Raw genomic sequence first — 14,575 nt, 5'->3', positions numbered from 1 at the left:
TGTTGAAAAAACACACTCAAATGAGTTTTAGAGAAATGTGTGATTAGAATTAGCAATATACTGAGTTTTGCACATTTTTAAGATAAATCAGCCCCCCACCACAGTGCTTCATAGCCAAACCTTCGGTATTTTACAATAAATCTGCGTAGATTATTTATCAAGCCTTTGGGAAAAAAAAAGGAAAACAGCCTATCCTGAACACTGGGATTGATGTTTGCAATTATAAACAGTCACAGCTTGATAATATACTAGTCTTGTATTTTCAATTTAATTTCTCATTGACAAAAGAGTAAATTATACCAATTTTCTTTGTTACCGAACATTCTTATTTTGAGAAAAAAAAAAACACCTACCAAAAAATTAGATTTCAAACTCACATGTATATATTAGGTGAAAATACTCTTTCAATATGAAGTTATTTCACCCATGAAAATTTATTTTCAACAAAAATAAAAAAACAGTAGAAGTGTAAAAAATTGTAAGAAGAAACATTCAGGACATGGACAGAATAGATGTGCACATTTGCCAAGTAATATGTGATATGCTAGGGTGGATACCTACACATCTCAATAAATTGTTGTAAGATATATATATAGGTTCAGATATAGTATTGTTTCCATTTGTTTAAATGAGAATAGAAAGTTCTTTTTAAAAAAAAAATGTAATTAATAATAGTTGTGGTTGATGACACTCAAAGGAGAAATTGAAACTTAACACTAAAAATCAATATGCAGATGATCTTTTACTGTTCCCCTGCTGCAGTGTAAAATGATATATATATAGTGCAAGAAAATATAACATATAAAAAAAGCATTTCTGATAACATTTTATTGTCTTACAATCTATTTTTTGCAGAGATAGGAGAAAATTAAAACTTTGTAGCAATAATTTTGAAGGCAGAACTGTCAGAAACAGCTGATTTTTTTAATACATTTCAGTGCACTTGTTTATAAATATGTTTAAAAGCACATACAGAAGAGCAGTACAGGAAGTTCTTTGTACAAGCAACACCTGATTTCCTCTGTTCAGATGACTCCAAACACAGACTATATTTGCAGATGTGGAATCAACAATTAACTGTGTCTATATAGCTATCAAAATTATACACCAGAACTGGCTATGTTGTCTGTTTTCTAGAAGCCTTTTTTTTTTTTTTTTTTGTTTCACTCTTATTTTCATGTTGAGGTTGTATCACATGTAAGCAGAATGCTTCCAAATAAGCATGCTGAAATATAGGTCTGTTTTCACAGAACTTTGTCCCAGAATTCAAGGGAATTGATATTCCACGAGAACTTCGTTCTTCCTTCTGTAGAGAAAATGCCAAACTATGAATGTTACACCTTTCTTTGCAATTTCAGATCTAATAGATTTAATTCATACTTCAGCTGATGCCAGGCAAATCCACAATCAGTCCAACCTCATTGATTTTTTGTAATTTCCAGTAAATTCACAAAAAAACACATTATTATATTCCATTAATTTCACAAATTTATAGGTTTTATATATTCAAATGAGAAGAAAAAGAAAAAAAAATACACATCTAAATCTTCTGCTGTTGACTTAGCTTTAGTGGAAAAGTATTTATGTCACCATAAAAGTTACAAATACTTTGCTGAAACAATTTCTGTGAAAAATGAAAATTGGAAACAATTATGTGTTTCTTTTTTTCAATCAGTGCTTATTAATTGGCATTAACAGAAATTGTGTGCACACTCAGAATAGTGATTAGATCCTTACGCAACATAATGGCAGCAGAGCTTAGCAATAAAAGCAGTTTTAAATGAAAACTTGAAGAATATTACTCCTACATGGAATGGTGATTAAAAGCATGTTAAGAAAATATTTGCATATTTTTACACTGATTAGTAAGACAATAAATTAATAAAAATAATTGAATTTTTTTCCTCTCAAATATCAATAGGCTTTTCTTGAACACAAAGAAGTATATTTTAAATAATCAACAGTGAACTATAAATCTAAGTATCAGCAAAAATCTGCTCAGTAGCAAAAAAAAGCCAAAGAACACAAAGCTGTTTCTTCTGTAGATTGCTTTTCAGCAGCAATTTTTTTCCTTTATGTCACAGTTGCTTTGGTGATCTAGCTCTGTAGTTTCGTGGGAAACCTCTCATCCCTCTACTCCTGCTTTCCCCTTTACTCTTTAAAAATTAAAGAAAATTAGGAAAGAAATACAACTGCAAACCCTTTGTTTTTCATCTGACATGGGTACTAATTTGGTAATTTTCTATCTGTATCCTTTGCACTTTGTTATTAGCATCAAGCATGTTCATGTATAATGACATTTTCAAGGCCAGATCTGCAGCAAGTGCAATTTTTGTTCTTAGGGCTACTAATTGTAAAACTCTGGGGAAAATGAAACTAATTATTTAAAATACTGTAGAGTAAAATTTTTAAATTTTTATAGTGACACTGCCATGTAAAATCTAGTGACATCTGTGGAGTTAATAGTCCTTGCTGTAAGTCAAAGGGGAAGCACCTACAACTTCTCAGTGGAAAGATAAAGCCCTACCCAATGTGAGGTAACAAATTTATCATGGTTGGGGCAGCCCCAGGAATTTGCTTTGGACAGGGGCTGAGAGTGCAACTTGGTCTGCTTTGTCTTGGGAGAGACACAATTAATGATTTCAAAATTTGGGGTTTTTTACCCACTGCACCCTGCAAAACACTGCAGTTGCTTTTGCTCAGACCTAAAAGTCCCTTAAACTCTGGAAAGCATTCACTTACTAGATTTCCTGTGAACAGGCAGCTCCAGTGGAAAGCATGGCATAGCTATGCAGTATCTTAGTCTGCAGACCATCGTAGCTTCTTTTGCAGTGGTTACTATCTGTGTAGCACTTTTCATTCTAAAAAGGATGAAAATATAATAATCTTCCCTGCTATGATGTAAGTAAACATTGTTAATCCTATCTGATTAATGGGAAAACTGCACAGCTGGGTATTCCTGGTCATATTGAAGTTGGTAAGACACAATTTCAGCTACTGGAATGTAAAAGGTTTGTTTACATGTGATGTTTGTACCACTTTCACCACATAAACTACCACCTCTAGGGTAGTGAAAGTGGTGTAAAAAGCATTTACATATATTTTTATAAGTGTATAAGTGAACTGGTATAAAAACATTTCTGCTGGAATAGTTTATTCACATTTGATTACCATGGCAGGAGGACTGTGATGGTAATACAGCAGAATCCATTCCACTATCTGTACTGATTACACTGTTCTTTGGTTAGGAAGATATTTTACTCAACTATAATAATTTTGTAAATGTAGAGATGTATGTAGAGATGACCCTTAAGGAAAAAATAAAAACATAGCAATTAAATGTTAGAGAGCTTTCTACTTTTCTGTCTTTACTACTCTTTTGCTTGCAATCTACCACTTTGTTGTAATGTGTGCTGTGTCTCACTGTGTCTGCACTTTTATACATTTTAGAATAAGCAGGTAAGGACACAACCAGCTGAGTTAGTTTCACGCAACTGCTTTGACTGTCATTGTATTTGAGCAAGCAATCTCTGCTGGTGGGTGGCAAATACATTTGGGGATTCTGTTTGTCTAGTCTCAAGTAACCAGAAAAGAGTGGCCATGAGCTACCTCCAAGCTGCAAGTAACAGTTCCAATTGCAAATGATGTTTTGAGGAACTATGGGTAGCTCTCAATGGTTTATATAAGTATTACACCAGAGTTAGGAAAAAAAGACCAGGAAGGATTGTAATAGATGCCTTGGTTCAGCCTGCAAGGCAGCCCAGAAAATATATTTTAGAACAATTATCCTGCTTGCTCATGTTATTTGCAAATTACAAAGGAGAGGAGTAGCCTTCTGTATAGAATATGATTCCTTTGCTTTTGAATAGCCTTGATATCAGTAAAGTATTTCTTGATAAGGTGGGAGACTTTTATACTGCAATAGTTTGCAGGTCATGTGGAAACCCTGGAATGATGATGGACTCCTCTAGACCTGTCCAAACCAAGTCCAGCTTCCTGATAGCCTGCACTTCTGCTCTGCCTTTAGATGGGAATCCAACAGGGGGAGGAAAGAGGCAGGCATTTGGGATACTTCCAGACCTTGCCCTGGCATGGAATCATGCACTGATGTTACACAGTTTGAATATAAAAGTAATGGCCAAGGAGCCAGCAAAATATCTAAACCCTGCATCTCAGAAGTCACAGTTCCAAATGGCTCCACAGCTGGCAGGCAGTTTCAAAAGTCCCAATGCTGAAAGTAGATTCCTTCTAAATGAAACCATTTTCCTAGGAAGAGCTATACCTACCGAGTTTTGCCACTTGTCATCTTGCCATATGTCAGTGCTATTGCAATTTTATTATTAGAACTGCATGAAAAAGTAAAATTTAGTTTCAAAGCTAAGAATATTATTAAAATGTTCCTAGGTATATATTTTTAACTCTGAATAGACAGCTAACTGAAGAACCATGTCCAGTTTCCACAACCCCATTTGAAAATTTAATTTTGCTTGGATTTGGATTTTGTCTGAGTTCTTTTTCCAGTGTGGTAATAATAGAGGATATCACAAATGAGAATTACTTTTTTCTTACACTTAAGCATTTCCATTAATCACTCTGTTCTCTAGTAGCATGAATATTTAGTGGTCAAAAGCATTTTTTAAGACACTGACATGTCTGAAAACCATTATAAACTTTAACTTTTGAACAGTAATGATGTTCAAGATGAAAATTGCTCATGACAAGAAGATGAACATTCATGACAAGCTCTCCTTGAAGAACCACCTTTGGTAGAAAAAAATTCTCTGCCCTTTTCTAGTATTTGAATTACATGTTGCTTTCAGTTTTTGTCATATCTGGATGTCAACCAGTTGGCTGCCACCCAGTTTCTGTTAGCAGCTTTCTACATTTTGTTAAGTCAGCTTCTCGGCAAAATTTCCTGGATGATTGAATTCTCATCAGAGAGGAGAAAAAAAAAAAGATGCATATTTCAAATAATTCAATTCCCTTTTTGTAAAGTAAAGCAGCTCATGCTCTGCTAATCAGGACAGCAGAGTGCAATAACAGATGACTTTTTTACCACTTTGCTTAATGAACATCAACTATTGCCTCAAGCTCGGCTTCAGAGACGTTAATAGAGCAGGAGGAACTCCAAGAGAAAGGCTGTAGCAAGACAAACTTTGCTTAAACTTTGTGGGAGTGGGACTGGGAACAGAAATGTGACTTTTAACCTCAATTTTCTGCTAAAATGGGTGTTCAGTTGCTCACATATGCATGGAGCTAATGGACAGATATAAAAACAAGTTCACAAGTCACTAACAGCAACATCTGCCTTTTCAGCTTTCAAATCTAGATGTGAGGTAAATTAAAAAATTTAATTATTTTGCTTTTTTACACTAAACATCATTAAAAAAAAGAGAAATTATGTTTCATGTGTCTTCCATGAAACATGAAATAAATAACTTGCTTTGGAAATAAATTGTGCTCTTCCAGACTTATGAAATAGTCTCGTTCCAAAGACTATTTTTTCCACCTTTTTTCCCATTTTCTGGCTCATTTTATCAAAATCTTAAGATTAATGAATACAAGTACAAACAACAACATAGAAAGATAAAATAAAATTATCTAAGGCTGCAAAAACCTACCCAACTATAAAGTTCAAACCCTAGAACTTATCCTTATTCCAAGGAAGCTTATTCAGGTCTCTATGCTGCATAGAATTTTTACCTCAATGCAAGGCCATTACAGTCTTTCTTTTTCATGTGTTTTCCTCCTCCAAATTGATTGTTTCCAGTTGTTTGTGTATGTGTACTGAGGCACCCAAGTTTGCTTGATCTGACTTTTAGACAGTTGTTAAATATATGACACCCTCCATCCCACATAAAAAAGGAGTATTTATAAGAAACAAATATGCTTATTTCAGGATTCATAGCAATATCAGACTGCACATTCCAGGAACTATTTAGTTTTTTGATAGCACTTTCATCCTCCTCTGAATTTTCCTAGAATAATAAAATACAGTTTAATTGCAAGGCACGTCGGAAAATCCAGAGTTCAAAAAATATATGTGCCATTTATACAGTAGACTAGCACAGTAGACTAGCATTATAAAATTATTTTGATTTTCTTTTTTAAATCAGGAATACCACATCATTACTAAAAAATGGCCTTTTGGAAAGGCAGCCCAAATTTTTCACTTTTTCACAGCACGAGTATTCTTCCTATTGGTGAGGAAGTCAATGAGATTTCAGCACTCCAGGCTTCTGAAATTCAAATGAATTTTTAATCTATTAGTTGAAGGGTGCAACACTTTCATTCTGAACATTTATATAGCAATAAAACCTCTTACTCATCTTGAAAAACTGTCTACTTTTCATAGAATCATAGAATAGGATAAGTTGGAAGTTACCCTAAACATCACCCAGTTACCCTAAACATCACCCTAAACATTACCCTAAGACCCCTGCCAGGATCAAAGACACCTTCCACCATATAAGGTTGCTCTAAGTCCTATCCAACCTGGCTTTAAGTTTGTTTTCTCATATCTATTGTCAAAATTTTTATTTCCAAACCCATTTGAAAAAAAATCTTTCCACCCTTCACCTGTGTGAAACTCAGAAACAGAGGAAGAAATTTGTTGAGTTGTTTTGAGTTTCTATTTTGTTCGTTCGGTTGGTTGGGTTTTGGTATTTTGGTGGGGGGGTTTTGGGGTTTTGGTTTTTTGTTTGTTTTGTTTGGTTTGGTTTTGCAGGGGAGGAAGCTGATTTTTAGGGAAATGCAGAACAATTACAAAATAAGTAAGAAAATAATTCCCAGTAATCTGAGTACCTCTGTGGAATAAATAGATCAAAGGGATAGGATGGCAGATCAGAAACGAAGATATTTTTTGAGAAAAAGACTTCAAGCTAAGTGAAATATGCAGGCAGCAATCCTACAAATACATTTAGTAGATATGCAGAAACAAGTCTATCTAACTGATATCCTGTTAATGAAGGGGGGAAAAACCACTGGAAAATATTTAGCATTATTCTTGCACCTGTAACCTCATTGTGCAATTATTGCAAATCATAAGATATATATATATAATTATACTTATATAATTTTTAAAATATAGAACATAAATTAAATTCCTTTCTTTGAAAATACACATACATGGTAGAGGTTTCTTTCATTTGAGTTGAACATTCCAGGCTTATTTGATAAACAGAACATACTGAAGTTTCCTAGACAGTGTTAATGCAAAGGGGGTAAATGTTTAGAACAACTTAGAGCAACTTGGTTATTCTCTACCCCTGGAAAGTTTATAAGCCATCCTCTTTATAATATCAGAATACCACAGTGTGCAAAAGAGGTATTAGACAGACAGTGAGAGGGAGACCAAGTGAGCCATCAGTTGGTGATTGATTGGATCTCATTGGATGTTTTTTAAATTTTCTTTCTGTAAATCTATTTAGGAATTAAAGAAGCTTTAGCTCTTTCTAGGTCCTTGAGAGGCAAGAGAGAGGCCAGCACAGTCAGCAGGTGTGAAAAATCTGGTGACATATGGGGAAGGGACATGTCTCTCTGCACAGTGGATGAAGAGCAGTGGATGCCTCTCTATTTCAGTCTTGAAGAAGAAGAGCAAGGCCTATCTCACTCTCTGTGCTCCCCTTAGTTCTAGTACATGGAATATTTTATGTGATATAAGTTTTTCTGAGATTTCTCTGAACCAGCAGTGATACTCACTAACCCTCCTCTGGAGCAAAGCCTGACAATGTGAACCTGTAGTTCCTGTCCAGACACTGCACAATGAATACCTGAATATGCAGAAAACCCCAAAACATAAGAATAACTGCAGACTTCATAAAATATGTACAGCAGCATAAACATTTATTCCTATGGCCACTTGTGAGGGGCTGATGAATGTAAGATGAAAATGTCTCAATGTTGTTTGAACTTCATTTTGAACTGTTTCTTAGAAATCTGTTTTACTGCAAGAACTAACGTTAAGAGCTTTAGTTGCCACTTCTGTATTCGGAAAAGTACTGGAGAAGCAGCATTTGACCTATGGCAGCAGACATGAACAGGAATGTTCTGGGATCCATGGTCGCCATGGGGAGGAGGACAGAGAGAGGCTCTGTTGCTGGGTGATTCTGCCCCAAGGAAGATTTCTTTGGACAACATTCTTGAGTGCTGAGGGAGGCTCTGTTGCTAGGAGGATTTCTTCAGGCAAACCCCCTTGAGAACCAATAATTTCTTCAGACAATTGGACTGTGGGAGGGGCTATGGTGTGTCTATAAGGAATTATGAACTGCATCACCTGTCAGCCCCCTGCCCCTGCTTGTGCACCAGCCACCCACTGACTGATGAAATCGGACCAACAGGAGACTGTTGGATCCATGGTGGTAACTCTCTCTCTCTCTCTCAACTCTCCAAAATATTGCTTCTTTTCCTTCCTTTATCTCTACCTTTCCTATCACTTCTGTTAGGGCCATTTTCAGTATTAATAAACTGGTTGTGGGTGTAGCACTGACCACATTTGTGTCTAATTTTGCCACAGGAATAATTAGAACCTCCTTAATCCTCTCCAAAGCAGGACACAGACACCACTATAAATAGTGAATAGAGGTACATATTATAATGTTAATGGATAATCAAGCAAACTAAAAACAAACTCCAGAGTACTTTCCTGTATTTTTAGTAATATGGTGCCTATTTTTGTTTTCAAAACAGCAGTTCTTTACATACTGCTATTATAAACTTCAGTCACTTTCCTTTTGAGTCAAATACTGAACAGTCACAAATGTTATGAATAGATGTGGCGGTTTAGATAAGTCCCTGCTTTTGCCCAGGTCTCCAGCAGCAGGCAGTAACTTCATTGAGGTGGCCAGCACCCCAAAACCCACTCTCATTCACAAGTTGTTTAATAAGACCTGATTTGGTCTATTATAGAATGAATTATTTATTTAATGGACACAAAACTAAGAAACATAAGACTAAAACAAACTATATACTACACAAGAATAAGGAAAAGAGATTACTAATAGATACATTCAGCTCAAGGTAAAAGGTATCATTAATTTTACAGCTAGTGAAGAAATAATATAACTTAGGATTCAATGTACCTTACCATCCAATTGTTGATGGGGTGCAGATCGAGATCCTTTCCCTCAATTCCCAGGAAAGTAACTGTGGAATCTGCATCCAAACTCCAGAGAGAAGTCTCGACCATTTGTTAGGGCATAAGAGCCTTCTGCCTTTTTTGATAACTTGTCTTTTATAGTTTGTAAAACAGTGTCTCTCAGTCAAGGATATTTCTTTTATCTCTTCCCACATCTGCTCTCCAGACTTTGATGTTGATTCTTATCTGGGGCCTGAGCCTTTAGGCACCAGAGATGACCCCTTGCTGAACCTTTCACCCTGGGTTGTCTCTTCCATATCTGCACCAACTCTCTGTGGTAGAGATAGGGAGGACGTGTCTTGCCACAGTAACCAGTAAGACTGATACTCACACTTATGTAAAACTATCACTACATTTGCAAGGGATTATTTTTTCGTGTTCTTGGGGGTTACTTTTCCCCAAGGTGGTAATCAGGTCAGGCTCCTGTGGCTTATGCCACTGACTTCACCTCCAAGTTAAAAATGTTGCATTTGGTCAGGTTTCATGGCTACGGTTCTGTTCCACTGCTGGGAGACAGCAGAGTTGTCCCAATGCTTGAGAGAACAGTCACCTCGCTGGGGGACTTTTTTCCTTTATGCACAGAAGACTAAAGTGAGAACAGAAAGCCCATGAGGAAAAAAACTCTGTCTTTCCGTTCTGCAGCATCTGATGGATAAATAAATTGTGAGGAAGATAAATTATAAAAAGGTGGCAACATACCAACGCCTCATTCCAAAATTAGGCACAAGCTCAGGATAAACATTATCAGGGGGAAGGGAATATGATTTTATGGCAGTTAAGGAGGAATAATATGGGCAAGCCAAAAATAATCCTGGAACAGTATAGTAACTCAGTAAAGGTAAATGCTGTCAGAAGCTTCTTCCTGTCTTGACTGTTCCATCAGGAGGCAGGCAAAACCCATAGGCACCCTCTCACTGCAACTCCAAACATGTCCCCCTAAGAGTTTTATCAGAGTTAGAAAGTCTGAGGTACCACTACTCTGGAAAGATTAAAATCCTCTTTTTCTGCTACATATCATAACAGATGATAAAAACAAAACCAACATAAAATTAAAATAAATTTATATTTTCAGACATTTTGAAGTATTTACAACATGAAATGCATTTTAACTTCTCATCAGAATCGGTTTTCCTTTTTTTCTTTCTTTTTTTTTGTGAAGAATCGTTTATGTTTCATTCAGAAATTAGATGAAACACTAAAAAAAACACTAAAAGCACTCTAAAGCAGGGTAGGAGTGCCAGAGATTAATATGGAAAGATGTTTTACTCATTTTGGATACTTTCCTTTGTATATTCACTGAAAACTTTAAGACATAATATGTCTCAATTAAGTCCACCATACAACATAATCCTTCTTGTGTAGCATCCAGACTGTACTTAGATGTTGCACTAGGAAAACACTGAGCTCCAAATCATGATAAAACTATGATTTAAAAAAAATTATGACTCCAGAATAGGATTCTTGCCCCCTAACTTTAGTCATTCCAAAATGAGGAGTTTATACCGTTTTAGTCTTCAAAGCTTCTTTTTGCCTGGAGATAATAATCTTGAGACTTGACTAGTGGAGGAATCTCAATAACTCAGGCAAGAAATGTAACTTTTAAAGCACTAAATTTGGTAAAATGAAGAAATATGAGACAAAAAACCCTTGTATATTTTTAGGGGAAGAATATTTGATTTCAGAGGCTATTCCAGTAGTTACAAAAATGACAGAATTACAATGATTAATGATTACTGATGCAAGAATGGATTAGCTACCAGAAACCCTACCAAAAAAAAACCCCAAAACATGCTGAAGTTTGCTGGTTTAGTTCCTTTTTTTTCACAATTCTCCTTTACTTTGTTGGAAGGAGAAGGTAAAGAAGGAACTGCAATTTCTCATTTTAAAGAGTGATATAAATAATAAAATCCAGATATTTCTAGTACTTCTAACCTACTGAAAAATTTTCATACAGATTCCTTGTGACCAAGGAAGAAAAAAAGAAACCAACAAGCTACTAAGAAAAACAACCAAACAAACTAAACCAAAATACAGATTTGCATTAACTAATTTCAGTAAAGTAGATTTTCATGGCAGATCACACACATTTTTATAGTTGCCAGATGCAGCAACGTTCCTGTCAGGCAACAATACCCTATACTAAATCACACCTATTAAAAAAAATCTCCTGTTCTGTCACAATTGCAAGCCTATTGTAAATTGAGGACTATATTATGCTGTTTGCTTAAGTTCATTTGTAGTATTATTGTGTAGGTGCCAAAAATATTGATGTTTTGACTGTATTGCAGGTAAAATATTCCAAAACTTTGCAAACATTGGACCTCAATGCTGAGTTCTGTTTCTGTAAAGAAAAGTCTAGTCCCAATAGATGGTAAGAAGTATCACAGTCAAAATTTACATAATTTATCCCTATGGCACAAAATAAAATTCATATATATACACTTTTAAGAATTAGAAAGATACGGATCCTTTACATATAACATTTAGGTTTTTATGATGGAAATTATTGACTAAACTTTGCCTGTTCATACTGCTGGGAGTTGAAAATATAATGCATACACCAGGTGGTTTTTTTTCAGAGTAAAACACACTAACTAATTAAATTGTTGGAAAGAAACAGCTTTATTTTTCTTTTATATAATCTAATTGCCTTTTCAAAGAAATCTTATTTATTTTAAAGTTGCCTGCAATCAAGTTTAGTGTTGATGAAAAAATCAATCATTTTAAAATTATATGGCTGAAAGTGTAGGAATGGGTAAAAGTGCCTATCCCTTTTACTCCTGAATCTGGCTTAGCTCAGTTAGAAACATAACTTTGTATTTCAGCATAGTCATGCTTAGAGGAAAAAAAAAGTTCATGCTTCAATAAAAGCTGAGAACTATCAATGATGTTAGGCATCTTCTCAGGAGCACAGCTCCTCTCCTGTGGCCTTAGCAATGCAGCAGCATTCCCTCACATTCCTTGTATTTAGGTATTCTACAAATAAAGAATCTTAAGTTTTTCCCCCTCTGCAGCCAATCATAAGGCAGTAAAAGGTGATGCAGTTAGGTGTAAACCTGGGCTGAGGGGTTTAATTTCAATTCCATCAGCTTTGCCATCTGTTTCATCTCAGTAATACAAGGTACTGAGAGATGGGAATGCTGATCTTGAGTTCATGCCGTTAAACACTGAGCTACTGACTAATAAACTTACCACCATTCATCATAAAAGTCATTATTAAATTAACAGTAAGACCCTTCTATACCCCAGCTAGATACCTAGGTCCTACATGGGAAGATCTATGACAGCTACATCCTTTGAAATGGCTCATCCCAATGAGAAGAAAGGGGAGGGTTTCCTGCGTATCTGGCCGTAAATGCTGGATGGCATCCCACTCCAGATCTGGGCACAATAGAAAAGCAATTTCTGTTTGATGCAGAGTCCAGGTAAGAGATTTGGTTGTGTCCAGTTGCAATGCACAGGTCTTGATACAACTCAAGAGTCCTGGGCTACCCAAGAAGCATTTATTTTTTTGGTTTTTTTCTTACTTCTGTAGGTGTCAGAGCTGAATGAACACAAGTAAAACACTGCTAAACCAGTTTGTGAGTTATGGCTAATCTGACTGAGGGGCTTGTCTCAGGTGAGCTGTAGCTAAACACTTGGAGTTGACTGCCATGCAGAACTGAGATTCACTGATCCAAGTGTATTTATTGGCTGGAGTTCTACATCGGAATCACCCTAGGCTCTTTCTCTATAGTCATTAAAAAGAAATAAATGCTTCCAGAAAATAATTAATGTCATGCTATAGTAGACATCTAGGTACAGATAAATCATGCTATTTCTCTTTGTTGGCATCAAAATGGATTTATTTCAGCAGAAATAATAGCACATCTCACATGGAAACTAGCAGTATTTTTCAGATTACTGCTAACATTCTAAAATAAGGAGTTTAAGACCGATGTGTGTTTTCATTCTCACACTTCATAGATTATTTAACCTCTGCTACCCCAGTTATGGACTCTGAGACAGAGACTAATGGGGAGGCTTACCTGTTTGACAGCCAGAGAAAGAGAGCTGGTGTTTGCCAGGGCATGAGGAGCCAGGTCAGGAAGGTGCTGCACCCTGCTGCTGTTCCTGACAAATCTGCTCTCCCATTAGATTTTCTTTGTTTCAGTTGAAAGGTGATTGTCCTTGGGCCTCAGCTGTAGCTGGCTAGTAGATCATGTCTTAAATTACCTATGTGCTGGTTAGGAAAATGTATGCAATAGGGATCAGTCTTGCATAGTGTGTGGATTGGCAGGTGTGGTCTCTTGAACAAAGAGGGTTTCCTTCCTGTTAAAATAGCAATAATGGTGCACAGTACTTCAGATTATTTCTATGCTTGAGCAAAGCCGAAAGGGTCATTTGAAATAAACAAAATATTAGATTTCCCTACTTTTAGTATCTTTAAAACAGATAAACAGCAAATTCAATTCTGACAAGTATATATGCACACAACATAAGGCAGCAGGAGCCAGTATTCTAGAACAGGAGGTTTAGGCTCTTTCATTAAGCTTAAGAAGAGCTCAAATTGAGTTTTCTCAGACTGCTTAGAAAAGAATCCTGTTGGTAGATACACTATTATGCAGTTCTCTCTTCTTTACATGCTATGAAATGCAAGAGGAAACCTGTTTCACTGAGCTAGAAGCCTGAAAAAAATAACCTTCCAACATTGTTGCAACAGCTGTAAATCAAGTCACTGCTAATTACTGTGGCTGCACTTCTAAATTATTTTTCTTTTTACTACATATTTGCTGTGAATGTTAGTTGCATTTCCGTAGTTTTTTCTATAACTTTTAGAAAATAACTTTCTCAGTTCCAAAAGACAAACAACTCTACCCCCTCCACCCCTATTTTAAATGACTTTATAATGATTAATTTTCTAAGAATTTATATTTATGCTGAGTGAGGAGAGGGTAATACTATATATTTATATCACATACCATTTTTGTCAAAAAGATATCTTGGAAAAGTAGAATGCATTATTAATTGTAAGTCCCTACAAACAAGAGTGTTTCTGAAGGTGGTTTTTTGTCATTCTTTAAGATGTAATTGAAAGATTTTTTTTAAGTTTTGTAAGTTTCTACAGTTATTCCCCAGTAAAAGTTTGAGTTATTGCTTCTGTCTGTAGATATAGTTGGATTCAGGTCTATTTCCTTTTCTGAAATCTGTAAATAGGATTTTTTACTTTTTTTCTTCAGCATTGTTAATTGGTCTTTTTTTTTTTCTCGCCTCGCAAAAAAAAATGTAGCAGGGTATTTTTAACTTTTTATTCAGTTCTCCCCCTCCCTTAGCATGTTTGAGCTCATTCCCCTCTGCAGAACACAGCAGAGTATTCCAGTTGCATAAAGTGCACCTAAACAGTCTCTTACTTGTATGAATTGTCTCTGAGAACTCCTCCCCAGTAAGCAGAAATCGTCT

The 14,575-nt window shown here is 35.7% G+C and overlaps 1 long non-coding RNA gene across 1 annotated transcript in view; it reads right to left on the bottom strand.

The window, feature by feature from the left end:
• Positions 1-686: 686 nt before the first annotated feature.
• Positions 687-14,575, bottom strand: part of LOC118701808 (uncharacterized) — a 75,913-nt gene continuing 62,024 nt past the window's right edge. Inside the window, exons 4-6 of the long non-coding RNA XR_004982592.2 lie at positions 13,165-13,447; positions 2,743-2,861; positions 687-1,306 (exon numbers count right to left, since the gene is read on the bottom strand). This is a non-coding gene — a long non-coding RNA (uncharacterized LOC118701808). The remainder of the gene's footprint in view (positions 1,307-2,742; positions 2,862-13,164; positions 13,448-14,575) is intronic.

The sequence above is a fragment of the Molothrus ater genome, chromosome 1, assembly GCF_012460135.2.
Source record: "Molothrus ater isolate BHLD 08-10-18 breed brown headed cowbird chromosome 1, BPBGC_Mater_1.1, whole genome shotgun sequence".
NCBI lineage: Eukaryota > Metazoa > Chordata > Aves > Passeriformes > Icteridae > Molothrus > Molothrus ater.
Note: the sequence above shows the minus strand (reverse complement) of the source record. Positions and strands in the feature narration are given on the sequence as shown.